This window comes from Amblyomma americanum, chromosome 7 (assembly GCF_052857255.1).
Source record: "Amblyomma americanum isolate KBUSLIRL-KWMA chromosome 7, ASM5285725v1, whole genome shotgun sequence".
NCBI classification, from domain to species: domain Eukaryota; kingdom Metazoa; phylum Arthropoda; class Arachnida; order Ixodida; family Ixodidae; genus Amblyomma; species Amblyomma americanum.
Genome location: NC_135503.1, coordinates 119,536,820 through 119,549,467, shown reverse-complemented (window position 1 = coordinate 119,549,467; position 12,648 = coordinate 119,536,820). Strand labels below are relative to the sequence as shown.

At 50.2% G+C, this 12,648-nt stretch overlaps 1 long non-coding RNA gene across 1 annotated transcript in view; it reads left to right on the top strand.

Annotated features, from left to right (window-relative positions):
* Nucleotides 1–8,952, top strand: part of LOC144097422 (uncharacterized) — a 33,820-nt gene extending 24,868 nt beyond the window's left edge. Inside the window, exon 4 of the long non-coding RNA XR_013307012.1 lies at nt 8,817–8,952. This is a non-coding gene — a long non-coding RNA (uncharacterized LOC144097422). The remainder of the gene's footprint in view (nt 1–8,816) is intronic.
* The last annotated feature ends 3,696 nt before the right edge of the window (nt 8,953–12,648 follow it).

Below are 12,648 nucleotides of genomic sequence, written 5' to 3'. Positions count from 1 at the left end.
GTGAGACAGATACTGCGTCATTTCCTTCCCCAACAGTCAATTCAATTCAAGGTATGACCACGCGTCCAGGTTAGCGAAAAACTTTTATTGATATGAAGGCCTAAAATAAATGAAATTAGGCGGCAGCATTGCGGACGGCATTCAGCTCTCTCCGTCGCAGCCGTGGTAGCGAAGCGAGGCGAGTCACGTGGTACAGCGCATAGCAACCAGATGCGCTCCTTTGCAGGTAATTTTCTCAATGCGACGTGACGTTCAGCTTTGCATGCTGGAAGTGGGCGTCGCGCTGCAAAAGCAAGGAAGGTGGGAGTGAAATAAGCTAGAGAGAAAGAGGTGCCGTGGTAGTAGTGGTGGTGTTGGTAACTTTTATTAACAATAATAATAATAATTGGTTTGGGGGAAAGGAAATGGCGCAGTATCTGTCTCATATATCGTTGGACACCTGAACCGCGCCGTAAGGGAAGGGATAAGGGAGGGAGGGAAAGAAGAAAGGAAGAAGGACATGCCGTATTGGAGGGCTCCGGAATAATTTCGACCACCTGGGGACCTTTAACGGGCACTGACATCGCACAGCACACGGGCGCCTTAGCGTTTTTCCTCCATAAAACCGCAGCCGCCGCGGTCGGGTTTTATTGCCAATGACATAAATAGTGGGGGCGAAGCCCCCTACATGGCACTTGGATGGCACTTGGATGTCTCCGGAATAATTTCGGCCCCCTGGGGATCTTTAACGTGCCCTGACATCGCACAGCACACGGGCGCCTTTTGCGATGCGCTTCCATCCAAATGTTTCCGCAGCGGTCGGGCTCGAACCCGAGTACTCCGGCCCAGTAGTCGAGAGCCCTAGCCACTGAACCACCGCGAGGGCTCACAGAACCAAACGAAATTCGTTTTGAGGAAATTAAAGGCGCCGCAACTGCCCCGCTTCTCGGTGGACACCTCAAGCACACCGTGATGAAACGCAGGAAAATGGACGTGAAGCCAGAAAGATTGAAAGAGATGCCACGGTTAGGGCTCCGGAGTAATTTCGACCACTTCTGAACCTTTAACGCGCACAGGATCGCATACCACAGACAGACAGACAGAAAAACTTTATTGAGCAACTGAGTATTAGACACAGCTGGGTCCCTGGGCCACTGCGTGGTCCCGCACTGCATCAAGTAGGTCATGCCGGGACATGACGTCGGCAGCCCGAGTCACCGCAGCAAGCTGCGATGTCGGGTCTGCAGACATAAGCAGGACCTCCCAGTCCTCCCAGCTCGAGATGGCGTGCTGTCCCCGCGGGGGAGGGTCAGCAGGGCAGCCGAAAAGGATATGGGAAAGTGTGGCGTGGGGGTCACCGCATAGGGAACATGCAGGGGATGTGCCGCAATAGTGGGATAAAAGCTGTGGGGATGACAGAGAGCGGGTCTGGAGGCGTCTGAAGAGGATCTGTTGGGAGTGCATAAGAGAGGGGTGGGGAGGAGGGTAAGGCCGACGGTCCAAATGGGGTATTTGCGTGAGCTCCGCAAAGGTGTGCGCCCGCTCCCTCAAGAATCCTGGATCGAGACTGTCCTGAGCCCGGCAAATCAGACCTCGGGCCAATTTATCGGCAGCCTCGTTTCCAGGGTTCCCAGAGTGAGCCGGCACCCACTGAAGCTCTACCCTGCGCGGTAAATTTTGGGTAGGGGTGTTCAACAATTGCCAGGCAGGGGCGTGAATCCTGCCCCTGGCAAAGTTGGACAGAGCCGCTTTGGAGTCGCTGAATATGTATTGGGCGTCCGAATGTGCAAAGGGCTAGGGCGATGGCGGTCTCCTCTGCCTCCTCAGGCATAGAGCCCGAGGGAAGACGGTGAGTTAGAGGGTGAGGTAGAGTTGGATTGTAGGCAACTGCTACAGCTTCATCCGCTGTACATGCGACGTCTACCCAAACGGCATCGTGGGCTTGCCCATAATACTTATGGAGGGCATTAGCGCGAGCTATGCGGCGAGGGATGTGATGTTGGCGATGGACGTTTCGAGGAAGGGGTTTCACAACGAGAGGTGTATGGATGTGTCGAGGGATGGCTATAACGGTCCACTGGTTAGCGGGTATGTTGATGCGAAGGAAGGACAGTATATGGCGGCCAGTGGCGCTCGTGGCACGTCTAAGGTACTGTGTCTGAAGGTGCGCGTCAACTAGTTCCTGAAGGGTGTTATGCATGCCTAGTGCAAGAAGTTTGGCTGTGCTAGTGCTACGAGGTAGGTTTAGGGCGGCCTTAGTCGCAAGGCGGATCATTGCGTTCACGCGTTCGGTATCCTTGCGGTTCAATTTGAGATATGGGGTTGCGTATAGAATGCGGCTAAGGGTAAATGCGTGCACTACTTTCATGTTGTCCGCTTCGTCTAAACCCTTGTTAAGGGAGGATACTCGGCGTAGAAGGTGCAACACGGGTTGCGTGGAGGCCTTGAGCCTTTTAAGGGTATGTTCATTTCCTCCAGAATCCTGCAAGTGGAGGCCAAGGATGTGGAGGGCGGGTGTGATGGGGATAGGGGATCCTTTTAAATTGATTTGGATGGGCGAGTTAGCGCCAGATTTTGGCCTAATTAGGAAGAGCGCGGACTGAGATGGGGAACATTCGAGCCCGATGGATGACGCGTGAGAGGAGATGGTGTCTGCTGCTAACTGAAGAGTTTCCTCAATTTCCCCGTCAGAGCCATGAGTGGTCCATGTGGTAATATCATCAGCGTCAGGGTATGCTTTAGGTGTGGGAATAGAGCCAGTTTGTGAGCTATGGGGATGAGAGCAACGTTAAAGAAAATGGGAGAAAGGACCGCCCCTTGAGGGGTTCCGAGCTCTCCGAGTGTATAAGGGGATGTGGTAATCTGATCTATGTGCAGGGAGGCAGTGCGGCCCGAGAGAAACGCGCGAGCGTAATTGTAGCCTTGAAGGTATTGGTGAGCGCTACCAAAATTGAGTTCACATCTGAAACCCCACAGGGCAGCCAAATTAGATTCCTAGACCTGCTGGTGACTTGCAGCGACAACCACACTTGCTGGGCTTATAAGCCCAGGGCAGAAAAACCAATGTTGCGATTTGATTCTGGTCATTCTAAAATTGTTAAACGAGCTGTAGCAACTTCTTGCCTAAAACTAGCTATAAAAAAAATCATGCCCCCACTCGATTAGTCACAGCATTGTTGAACAGGTTTCCCGATTGAGGGCTTGTGGCTATCCGGAGCAGTTACTTGGCGGCATTGCAGAATGCTTACTAAGGGAAGTTACTGGGTCCGATAAGAATAAGAAACCGAGCTATGAGGGACGCCCCGTTGTGATGCCATACATTCATAACATCTCCCACAGAATAAGGAAGACAGCGAACAAGTACGGAGTTGAGGTGGTTTTTTCAGCTCCCAATAAGCTCATTGGAATGTGCAAAAAGGTCAACGTGAATGAAGACCACAAAAAAAAACCTGGGTGCAACGTCAAACACGACATCACCTATTGAAAGTGTGAAGAAAGCGTCATTTACAGCATTCCACTTAGCTGTCAACGAACCTACGTAGGGCAAACGGGTAGATGCCTGAACAAGAGGCTCAGAGAGCACGAAAGATTATGCTAGCAAGTAAAAAAATCAGGAAATCTGGCACCACATTGCGCATACTGCAAATGCACCCCGATGCTAAAAAACACCAAGGTAATAGGTAGGGCCAGAAACAGACGGGAACGCGAAATTATCGAAGCTTTCGCTATGCACGTTGCTCCAAATAACCAATGTATCAGCTCCCCTTCGGTGATGCTAGGGAGAACCGAATTAAACTACCTCAGGAATAGCAATCTTCGGCTGTTGTAAAGGCACGTGTTGATATTTTATTATTATATATTTTTCCTTCATATCGCTCTTGTCAGCGTCGTATGCTCTTCCATCTGCTGTGTACGATTTGACGTTAATATGCGTATATAGGCATGCTTCTTCAGATAATAAACAGTTGTTAGAAAGCGCTTTTTTTGTGTGTTCGTCCCTTTCCGTATTTTGGTAGCGCTCACCAATACCTTCGAGGATGCATTTCCAACTAGCCCCAGTTGTAGCTCTTTTGACGTAATTGTAGGTTTTAGGGCCTACCTGTAGAGCCTGCAGTTCCCGTAAGATGGCATCGTGTCGAATTCTGTCAAATGCCTTGGTGAGGTCAACTGCCAGGATAGCTTTAGTGTGGTGGGGGATGGTATCATCAAGCACGTCATGCGTAATTTGAAGTAGGGCGTCCTGCGCAGATAGATGCGCACGAAAGCCAAGCATACTGTGGGGGAAAAGGTGGTTGTCTTCCATGTACGTTGTTAGCCGAGCAAGAATTATGTGCTCGAAGACCTTGCCTAGACAGGATGTAAGAGAAATGGGGCGGATGTTGTCTAGGGTGATAGGCTTGCGGGGTTCTGGAATAAAAATAATTTTTCCATGCTTCCACGAGGCAGGGAGAGTACCTGCCTCCCAACATTCGTTAACGTAGTTGACTAAGTCAGAGATGGAAGCATCGTCAAGATTTCTGATAGCAGCATTGGTAATTTGATCATCTCCGGGAGCGGTATTCCGCAATTTCAATAGGGCGGCGCGAATTTCTGATTCTGTAATAAGGGCGTCAAGCTCGGGCTGGGGTGGGCCTGCATAATCAGGATACTTGCAAGGGAGACCGGGGGTTGTATAGGTGGATTTCACCTGGGCGAGGAAGGCGTCGGTGTCCTGTCGATGGTTGTGAACGAGGCGGCGAATGCTAAGGCGCGTCTGAGATTTGGATTGCGTGGGGTCTAGCATTTTGCCGTAACAGCTGCGAAGCGCGGGTTGTGGAGAGATTGCCGCGGATACCGTCACAAACCTGAGCCAAGTTAGCTTTGCAAAGAGTGCACTACATTGTTCTATTCAGCATTGAATCTGAGCAAGTTTGAGTTTTAGTCTCCTATTGTGCTTCTGAGTTTTCCACCTTTGCGTTATGTTGTCCTGTGCTTGGAGGAGGTGGGCGAGCTTGCTGTCAACAACAGGGGTGTCTGGCGTAGAGTCGAGCGTTTGAGTGTGTTGGCGAATGTCTTTTTGTAACTGAATAATCCAGGTGTCTAGGTCGAAGGGGGCCTGTGTTGGCGGCGCTTGTCTAAATTTGCGGAGCGCGTCCCAATTAGTGTGCTTAACGGTAAATTTGCGCTGAGATCGGCGATAGTATAGCGTTATTCGAATTAGGTGATGATCGCTGTCTAGTGTGGAAAGCATTCTTTCCACTGCAGGTGGTCCAAGTTTCTACCAAGCGTGAGGTCTGGGCTAGTATCGGCAGTAACACTGTTACCAATCCGCGTAGGTAACCTGAAATCATTAAAGATGGTCAGGTGGAGCGCCAGCGTCTCATTGTATAAAACTGTGCCTCTGTGGTTGGTGCGCCGATAGCCCCAGTCCACGTGAGCGCAATTAAAATCCCCGCCAATAAGTAGGGGGTTTGATCCGGCCAACTGGGTTGCGGATTTGAGAAGTGAGGGGAGTAAGTTAATTGGCTGACGTGGGAGAAGGTAGCAGTTAAGAAAGAACAGGCTTGATTTTGCAGGGGTGGGCGGTAAGACTTCAATAAGGCTGTTAGCGATAGTGGAGGTAATTCCGTGGTCCACGTAATGCAAGGATTTACTGACATATGTGACCACTCGAGGAAGATCAGTGGGGTCTGAGGGGTTGAAAGTGTATCCCGGCAGCTGCCTGCAAACATTGGCGTCCTGAATGGCGATAATGTCTGGTGGGGATGACGACCTTGCGATAATTTGCTGCAGAGGATCGCGCTTTCGCCGAAAGCTCCTGCAATTGCGCTGAATAATCTGTAAAGAATTAAGGCCCGTCGGAGGAGCCATGTTGTCCGGTAGTGAGGGGAAGGAGGGGTGTGGAGAGTGGGACTGTGGGAGGATAGTCCGTTGAGAGTCCAGGAGTGAGGCCAGTTAAGCGCTCCTCTACATTGGTCATGATGCTACATATGACACTATCCATTAGACGGGTAATGATAGATTCAATCATAAGCTGACACTGTGCAGTGAGCTACGCAGTAATGCGCTCTGTGAGCCTGGCTTCCAAGTTTTGGGCGAAGGCCTGAAATTTGGCGTCTAGGTCTATTTGTTCGACTGGGCTCTCATCAGGCCTTCTGTTTTTAGGGGGAGGTTGGGCGGGTTGGTTGGGTGAAGGGGAGGGGGTGGTGGATGGGGAGATACAGCAGAGGTGGCGGTAGAGAGGGCTGCCCTGAGCTGCTTTACCTCCTCTCGCCGAGCCTTCACGTCCGGGTCCTGGGAGGTCCTGGTGTTCGTCCCGGCAGCCTTGGAGGCCCATGTTGCAGTAGACGGGATGGTCGTTTTCAGCGGAGGAAAGTCGTTCTTGTTCCTTTGCAGCGGAGGAAAGTCATCCTTGTTAGGGGGCATTGACTTCTGGGGCGATGGGTTGCGTGGTTGGGCGGTGCGATTTCTAGCCATGCACGAGCCGGTGCCCGTGAGGTGCTGGCCTCCACAGAGAATGCAGGTCGGGATGCAGGAGGGCGCATTTTGCGGTTCATGCTTGTCTCCGCACCGCGGGCAGAGACCAGACTTGGGGTGCGGGCACACGTCATACCTATGGCCCGGCCGACGACAGTTCGTGCACTCGTCTGGACTTCCCCTGTACGGCGTGCATCTGTACACTACACTCATGTAGCGTATGGTATGCGGGACTGGTCCGTGCGCAAAGGTGATCAGAACGGAATGAGTCCTACCCATTCTGCGGGCTGCAATGATATCAGCGTACGGGTTACGGGTCTGGTGGTCCCGTAGCATCTGCTCCGGCATCTCCTCCCAGTAGGCTTGCGAGATGACTCCACGCACAGCAGCCGCCGGCGGTGCAATGTAGGCTGCGACAGGGTAAGCGGTATCTTAGAGAATCACTTCCCTGATCTGGACGAGGTGAAGGGCGGTTGTTTCGTGCGAGGTAGCGACCGGGAAGGTGTTATTCGTAGGGTGGATCCTCAGGTGAATATCCCCGATGTCACGGCCAGCAGCGCTGACTTGAAGGGCTTGCAGGAGTGGCTGCGCCATGGTGCCTTTCAAAGCAAGGCCTCCTCTTGGTCGGTAAACGACCCGTATAGTGCTGGGAGGGAGTGAAGCAAGTTGTTTGCTTCGGTGTGCGACTGCGTGCGTCGCGCGCAGCTGTTCTTGTTGAGGCCTGTATGTAGGCTTGAAAGTCGCAGGGGTAGCGGACGGGGACGCCGTAGGCGTAGATGGAACAGACGCTGCTTGATGGGATATGGCCAGCGTTTCCGCGCTTGAGATTTCACCCTTGTACGCGCGGAGTATCGGGGTCCACTCACTGGGACGAAGGTCTTCCCTCTGCGCTTGCACCTCCATGGCTGCTGGGGGTAGGTGCGCTGCCGGTGAGTGAGGAACGCAGCGCGCCGGCGAGGATCGCCTCGATGAGGCGATGCTTAGCGCAGCGGCACAGCAGGCGGAGACGTTTTCATTGCCAGTTCTTGTGAATCATCAGGCACATCCAAAAGATGATAACGGTTAGGGCCCGTGTACCTTCTTGGATCCGTTGAAGGTCTTGATGGGTCCTTGGGAAGATTTAGCTGGGCATAGAAGCCAGAAATTGGCGGAGTCGATGCGAGACGCATCCGCTCACTCGGGCCCCTAGCGGCGATTCTCCCGCATACCACACGGGTGCCAGTTGCGTTTCGAAATTCATTTTTGAGGAAAGGAAATGACGCAGTAACTGTTTCACTTATCTCGGTGGACACCCGAACCACTCCTCAAAGGAAGTGAGGAAGATAGGACGGAGAGACGAAAGAGACAAAAAGGCGCCGTGGTGAACCGATGGTCAGGAAATAAAAGCAGGTCTGTGCAATTCTATTGAAATCTAGACGAGGGCATTTAGAGAGCATGTAGTGCGAAGGCAAGGTAGCGATTCTCGTTAAGGGCAGTACACTGGATTCCCAGAGAAATAAAGTAGCGGTAGGGTGTATATATTGATTTGAAAGGAGGAGATTAGGAAGTTTGCAGTGATAAGATGGCTGGATATTGTACAAGACAAATTAGCTGGAGAGACATCAGAGAGGCATCTGTCCTTCAGTGGTCGTAGTCAGGCTGATGGTGAAAATGAAAACTGGTTTTGAGGAAAGTAAAATGGCGCTGTAAGTGTCTCACATATCTCGGTTGACACGCGGACGTCATGGGTTTCAGGGCTCCAGTCGAAAATAGCCAGATCGCGGATGATCGATGAACAATTTGCCCGCGCTCCTTCATTCAGAGCAGATAATCTGACACTGACAGGAATAAGACACAAGACGCGCTGTACAGAATGACGTTTTTTCAGGCGAATAAAGCATTCGTCATAACGGTTACACTTTCCCGTCCGTCTTTCTGCCTGATAGCCTTTAGTAAAGGCCGCCAAGGTGCCTCTGTGATTAAGGCGCTCGGCTCCTAACCCGAAAGAGACGCGTTCGATCCCGGCCGCGGCGGTCGCATCTCGATGGAGGTGAAATGCTAGAGGCCGGTGTACTGTGCTATTTCAGTGCACGTTAAAGACTCCAGGTGGTCGAAATCATCCATAGCCCTCCACCACATAGCCGAATCGCTTTTGGACTTTAAATCCCCTGAAACTGAGCCTTTCGTAAAGCAACATCTATGCCGCTTAGATGAGCACACTGATCATAACAGCGCTTCCTTCCAGCTTGCGTGTGTTCGCAATCTTGAAAAAGGCGGTTTACATAACGAGACGGAGACTATTTAAAGGCTGCATAAGGAAACACAGGTGCAACCTACGCGCAAAATTTTCTTCACCCTATAAAAGTCAACGCGTCACGATTTTTCTCTTGCTTCTTTTCCAGTGCAAAGACCCCAATGACTGCTGTCTGCCATTCTTCTGCCTTGACTGCGTGTGCGATTATTCTTAACACGGAGACCACAGTTACTGTGGCCGCATGTAATGTGTGAACGGCGGTAATAAATTTCTCCATGGCCGTCTTCTTTTTGTGTGGGGGTCGCGAAGTGAAGCCACTCTGCCTGTTAATGTGCCGAGTCATCGCGGCACTATTTGATAGACAAGCAGAAATGTAAAGATGACGTCTGTACATTGGCGACACTTCAAATCTGGCTTAGGCTTTCACGATTTTTTTCACGAACATTTTTTTCATTTTGCTGTAGGTACTTCCTCGAGGCATATTTCGCACAGATTAATCAGCCATGTGGACAAGCGAGGTGAGTGGACTCACAAGGATGCTGGTGCGCCCTAATGAAATCGCATGACGCTTTGAACAACCAGCGCAGAACACAAAACGAGCAAGAACAAGAACAATAAAATGGACATATGTGCTACAGTAGCAGTTTTATTTTTAAACAGTGGCGTAAATCGCAGGAAAGACAGCGGTCGCATGACCACCGCTTCGCTTAGGGTGGAGGAGACACAGCATGCGAGCGCCCCGTGACTGCTCGGTCAGCATCGAATGATACAAGCAGCTCACGAAACCCGGGAAATCCGAGCAGTGAGGCCTCTTCCCTTCCACAGAATGGCTTAAGACAATCAGATGTACAAAAAGCAATGCTACATAATTACAATCTGCCAAACAGTCAAAGGACCAAAGGGTTGAACAATGGGCGAGTTGGAACGAATTCATAGTGCTGTGGCACCACAAGGACAAGGACGTACCCGCCGTGCGTCACACCACTCAATGGCGGCGCAAATCCGCCCTATCTTATTCTTTGCCCAAAATAACATGCCCACCCCATAACCGCGAGTCGCCTTTTTAAAGTTGTGGTCTAGACACTCCATAATTGTAGGGGATGCAGGTGAGTTTCTTCCTTTCCAATGCGCTCTCTATATGTGACCTAGTCCCCATTAGAGTCTGCTTCTGTACCATAAGCATCCGTTGCGACACCGAAGCCAGCACGGAGGTTGATTATCTTGAAAGAGCATTAAACTCATGATAAGTGGCAGATTCATGGGGCTGTATCACGTGTAATTGTCGGGCGCTTTTGTAACCTTGTTCTGGACTGCTCATGCAACCTTTGGATTTTTTACTTATATTTTTTGTGCTTCTCATAAATTTGGCATTTGTTAGTATGAGCACTTGTGGTGTCGTCATTGCGTCTACGTATGAGGGTTTCCTCCACCAGCGTTACGCTTAGGTGGAGGAAAACAAAGCGTATTTTGAGTCACATGGTGCTCGAAACGAAACTCACGTAAACTCAATTTCAAATAGGGGAATAGAAACAGCCAGAGGTTCCGTAGGCCTACTCAAAGAAAGATAAAAGGTATTACATCGGGACCTTCGGCCTAGTTTCCTGACTTTTTGGACTGGAGAGAAGGGGGCAGAGAAAGTACACCATAAGTACATGCGCCGAATGCAAAGAGGTTGGATCCCATTTAGGCAACACTTATGGGGACTACACCACTGTTCCAGAATGGAAGGGAACGATCCAAGGAGAGCAAACGTTCTACAATGGCGCAAGAGCGAAATGATGGAGGGCAAACACTGTTTGAGAGCCAGTAGTTCCTGACAGGTAATAGGAGCTGCCGAATGTAACAGCAGATAAGGATAGAAGATTAAAAAAGAAAACTTCACATTTCAGTTACTAGTGTTTAACGAGAAACATTTCAGCGTTATATTTAGCGTGACAGCATAGAATTTTGCAAAGACATGCGTTGTTTTTATCTGGAGGATTCAGACAGCCGAAAGTGAATCCGGACTCGCTCAGGACTGCAGTCAGAGTGAGCAGTTGGGTCTCGGTGGTGGCTAATGGTGCCTTTCCAGCCAACCACCGACCTCAGCAGAACCGGAGGGCCAAGCCACTCTCCACCTGCAGCCTGCCAACTTGTGTGTCTCGCCTCTACCATTTTCCCCACCCCTCTTCTCTCTAAGAAAAGTAAAAAGTATACTTCACGTTCCTCACTATACCATCTGCCAGCCAAGGCATGTGGCAGGTGGCCACTGGCAAATGGCGCTCGGGACGCCATCGCCGACTCACTGCGTGGAATTGAGAAACTAGCGAATAATAGCTAACGCTATTATTAAAAAAAGCACATGGGGGGCAGAGCATAAAAGACACCATGAATAGGTGATATGGAGTATTGAGAATTCAAGAATTGCTTGTTTTTCTCTTGCGCTGTTATTCTGTTCTGACTTGGTATTATGACGTAATAAATGACAACGTCAGCAATAGAATACACCTTAAAGATTCTAGGTTGTTTTACTGGAGGCTCATTCCTACCTGTTTCAAAGACTTCAACGTGTAGATAAGGAATGCCTGTCTTTAGTTTCCATTTCCTGCAGATTTGATGCCATATTTCTCATAGAACAGCTTTAACGCGACCTGGTTAAATGCCCCGTTTACCAGAAAACCCGGTGTCGGCGTTGTGAACGCGAAATCATGGGCGTGGTTCTCGCTGCTGGTACCCAGAAAATAACCTAGAAGGCAGGGGGCCCACCTAGGTCACTTCATCTTGCCGCGTAATCGCAACCTGCCGCCCGCATACTGATTATGATTATGGATATTTGTGGAGCAAGGGCATCTATGGCGAAAGAGCGCCATAGCACAAGGTATTTTCGATTACTCAAGGTCGGGTCAAAGACCCATTTTACAAGCATTTCGACCCTCGTAAGGCGAGAACAAGGCTAGAGGAAAGCTTGAACTTTTTGTATCACCGATGGGTACCCAGCGGCACTGGGGATCGAACCCCACACCTCCCGATACAAGACGGATGCTCAACCCCCCGGGCACCGCTGAGGTGCCCTGCCGGATACTGAGCAAACTGGCCAGCGTTAAGGCAGGTGGCACTTAAATTAATTATTGGTCTATCGATAAGAGCGACCTGGGCCACACAATTTTGTGGACCTTAAGGCCCACCGCTGGGAGCAGCTGCCATCACAGGGAAGTGGCGCCTCGCTTAACTGCTGCACCAATGCGCCAGTAGGGGTATGTGGACTCTCGGCGATTTATTAATTTAAAGTAGAGAATGAACTTCTGTATATATGGAAATTAACCCATCACGCTATCACGCCATACACTTCGGGCGGAGTTAAGTGTCCTATCAATTTTTTTCTCGTTCATGTTATGACCATGGTGAAGAAGGCGTTCTTAACCTGTTTTTGGGGCGTCCTGTCCTATTTTAGCGCGATGGCCATTCCTTGACGTTCCTGTTTCTGTAACGCATTCTCGATAAAAGAAGGACCTTTGAAGCATGTAGATAACATTACATGACAGAGTAAAAGCTAGTCTTAATGTGAATAATGAAGTCGCTTGCCGTGCTTCTAACATTAGTGTCTTCTTGTAAATGCTTGCAGGTCTAACGTACCGGTCGATGCTTATTGTCAGCAGGGTACTTCTTATCGATCGTAGAGTACGCTAAACCATCTCGGTTGTTTGTATTGGGTCTGCGTGTCACCCTTTCTGTACTGAAAGTTTTTTTTCCAGGCGGTCCTTGAAAGTTTAAAGAAAGTGGTATTCCAGCTGGATATTGTTTACGTTACGAAGTATGTGCCAGCATCTCGTTAAAAAAGCAGGCGGCTGCTCGATGTTAGCTTTGACCATCCTTGAAGTACTCCACTTCGGATTACACAGGTTGCCAGTTGGAAAGTCTTATTTCAGGAGTTAAGGCCGGGTATGGTTACTATCACTTAGGGTTTCTAAATTGGTAGCGATGATTCTGGTGGTTGCCATTGC